Raw genomic sequence first — 3,734 nt, 5'->3', positions numbered from 1 at the left:
GACTAATCGTATTCAACAATGGCCCGACAGAAAAACATGCAATAAATTACAATTGGCGTTAGAGCACATTTATAGAATGCACTGCTGACGCAAGGCATGCAAGTTAACATTTCGAGTATTCCTACTTCACCTATTTGTAACATCCTCTGCCTGACCTATTTCACTGCTGCACTTCTCCGTCGAAATGTGGAAATGTTCCAATGCCGATGACATGATGAATGTGTAGGGTTGGGAGGGAAATTGCGACTTCAGGTGCCACGGGATGTCTCCCAGAGCACAAAAGAAAACCATCATAAAGAAGAGTTTGAAGTGCTTTCCAGCTTATATTTGCACCATGCCTAGACTTTAATGCTACTGTTGTCTTTGTTGCATGTTCGACACTGGTTGCTTGAGTACCTCTTGCACTGCCTGCCTGCTATCAGCCTCCCTGCCAGTCTTCAAAGAAAGTCTCTCCAAGTCACTCCGTTTGGATTGTGTGCTAAAAAAAAAAATTTAAAAAAATGATTACATTTGTTTTATTATTCCTTTCCTTAATATATTATAAGTTACTACTGTAGTTACCATTTCATAGATGGGATGTGTTGGAAACAAAACCACACCCCCTGCTGCAATGGAAGTGTCTCAAAACATGACAATCCTGACCCTTTGGACTTAATATGGCTACTGCCATACATGGATGTTTGCTTGCGCCTTGCCAAGCAACCTGCAAAGCAACCTTTCTCCAATGATACCAGAGGCAATTATTTAAAAAATGCAGATCATCCTGTAAAGATTAAAAAAAAATTTGTAGCATTGTTGTTGCACTAATAACATTAACTAGTTTAGTCAGCAAAATAAGATAATTTAAAAAAAAAAACTACCTTGAGAGCATCTCCTACAATGGCACAATGCTTTGACTAGAACATTTTTGTTTCGTTTGTATCATGTATGATAATATTTGCTTCTTGCTTGGCTGTCTCTTGCCTCTCCTGCATCTAAGTGTGTGTGTCCACAGGACTGCTTTAATGCTGGCGAGCCTGCCTTCTTGCCCGCCTCCCTAGCCAGGTAGCCAGCCAGCCAGCCAGCCAGCCATCTTCACTCTCTCAAACTTGTCTAATTTGTCGGTCTTCTGCTTTACTAAAATTCAGACAACAGTAAAAAAAAATTAAATAATAAAAGTTAAGGACAGATTAGCTATAAGACCCATGGAATAATGTCAACTTACCACTACAGTTAATCAGCAAGAATACAGGACCAATTGAAGAAATGATATTGAAGGGATGCTCTCACCTTGGGGACTGGTTTGATTCTCATTAAACCCGAAAGAACTGGGACACCTAAATGGAGGAAACCAGATCAAAATAAAAAGACAAAACGTACAAAAAGTTTCTACAAAAAATTGACATATTAGAAAATAGATAAAATCTAATACAGCTTCTGGTGATAGTCATAATGATAATGCACACGGAGATTTGAATTTCTTGTCTCAACTGCAGAATACAGGGGACCACAAGAAAATAAATTTAAAAACTAGGCAGTCCACATTCCAGCAGAACAAAGGTATCACCACACCAGGCAAGCCACTTGGAAGCTTCAACTATGTGTTAAACCACAGAGCATCCAAAAAGATTGCTGGCTTCATTACTTGTTGAACCATACAAGAACTTTCACACCTAAAGAGAGAAAACCACATGAAAGTTTGAAGGCAAAAGCAACAAAACAGTTTTATTGAAAACTGAAGCCAGCTTAGGGCACATTCATTAACTCACCTTGACAAATGATTCATGAGAATCTTGCAAAATATTGAAGCCTCCATCTAGGTAGGGTACGACGCATTTCAGACCAAGCCAGACATTGAAATGAAGGGAAGACACTCAAATGGCAGAGCTGATTACAACATGTGAACTGATCTCTATATATTGTAATGACAGATTGATTGTCTGATTTTTTGTATATTGTTTGGCAAAAGTTAAAAGATCCTTGCTGCAAAAAAAAAAAAAAAAACAAAAAATCTAGGCACTGAAAACATTTTGTAAAAATGCAACTAACAACAGAACAGATTTTAGGATTGTTTCACAACAAATTATGGTAAATTACCTGGCAAGCAGTCACTTAAGGAAACGGTTATTGCATTCAATTAACTTAATAAAGGGAAGAATGAAATTGTAGAGCCAATTAATCTGCTTTTCTTCTGCTGACTGATGCCAAGTCTTGATGAAAAATGAAACCACACACACTGTAAAAAGAAAGAATGCAATCAAGAACAAAATTGATGTTTAAAAGGTTTTAACACAGATGTTAGTAAGTAGCTTACCTGGCAAGCTCATCACCTCTAATGGAAACAGTTGTTGTGCACTAACATTGTAATAAGGGAAAAATGATTGAAGTTGTAGAGTCAATGACAACCAATGAATCAATGTCACTCTGTTGTCATGACTGATTATCTGATTGAGGCCAAGCCATTTATTACACAGATTGTAGCAAGAATAATGATATCCTTGATAAAAAATAGAAACACCATACACTGTAAAAAGAGAGATGGCAATTAACAACAAGAAGAAATGTTTCACACCAGGCTACAATAGTAACGTACTTGGAAATAAGCTGACATCCACTTGATTGATTTTTATTCCATTGTGATGAAAAAACTACAAAGAATGTACAATACACTAACGGTGCTTTCTGCCAGATTCACTTGAATAGAAAACTGCACTGAGCTTTTGGACTGTTAATAAAAATCATCTCAATAACACCAACTTTCAAATTTGTGCCTTCGCTGACAGGGCGATTTGATTTCTTGAGTTAGAAATGCAGAATGCTCGTAACCGCAAGAGAAAGAAAAAAAGAACTGCAACAATAAGATAAAAATTAGGTCACAGTGAAGTTAATGTTAACTTTAATAATAATTGTAGCGTACCAATGATAACAGAGCAGTCCCACCTCCAGCAGAGCCGTGTTGTGGTCAGACTGACCACTTGGCAGCCTTCTACATAGCCAATTAAATTACTCGTCAACCCACAGAGCATCCATAAAGATCATTGACTTTATAATGTAAGGCTACAGAAGAAATTTTTTTAGTGACCAGGTCACAGCGAGGCTGGTCAAGAGAAACATTAAAGAAAAGATTAAAATATGGACCTGTGTATCAATAATCCATTTGGCAGATAAACTCACCTAAACAGAAGATTCATAAAAGACTTGCTGAATCTCAAGGGTGCTTAATGACATAATACATCAAGGGATAATGACAGACAATGAAGCCCAAAGTTTGCAACAAATTGTTCACGGCTGGCTGCCAGTGGCAATGGAACTAAAGGAGAACCGTATTCCGAAAAAAGTTGTCTCACTTCTTGACCTACAAACCAAAAAAAAAAAAACAAAGTTAGCAGAATGAAACAAATTTGTAACCAACACACCATTAACTTAGGGGGGGGAAGTATTTTACATGACTGATACCTGAGTACAAATTCTTCAAGTCCCAATTACAATGCCAGCAACACATGGACAGGACTTAGCAAAAAGTAAGACAGTCAAAATGATTTTGAGTATTATAATGTGCCTATCCAATTGAGTCTTACAGTATATGGCAAATAACGGAATAGACAATCTTGATCCTTGAATTCATTAAAGGGAAGCTGAGGACTAAAATATTTTATCACAGATTAACATGGAAACTTACTTGGAAATGAACAGGTGACAACCAAACTTTTTGTCATACTCACTCCAATGCGATAACTGAGTGTTTCAGCACTAGG

General features: G+C 37.1%; 1 long non-coding RNA gene across 1 annotated transcript; it reads right to left on the bottom strand.

Moving 5' to 3' along the window:
• Positions 1 to 2,917: 2,917 nt before the first annotated feature.
• On the bottom strand, positions 2,918 to 3,525 carry LOC117649804. The gene is made up of 3 exons (XR_004588004.1): positions 3,436 to 3,525; positions 3,154 to 3,334; positions 2,918 to 3,076 (listed from the first exon to the last, which is right to left on the bottom strand). It is a non-coding gene; the product is annotated as an uncharacterized LOC117649804 (long non-coding RNA).
• Positions 3,526 to 3,734: the final 209 nt, after the last annotated feature.

This window comes from Thrips palmi, unplaced genomic scaffold, assembly GCF_012932325.1.
Source record: "Thrips palmi isolate BJ-2018 unplaced genomic scaffold, TpBJ-2018v1 HiC_scaffold_4, whole genome shotgun sequence".
NCBI lineage: Eukaryota > Metazoa > Arthropoda > Insecta > Thysanoptera > Thripidae > Thrips > Thrips palmi.
Note: the sequence above shows the minus strand (reverse complement) of the source record. Positions and strands in the feature narration are given on the sequence as shown.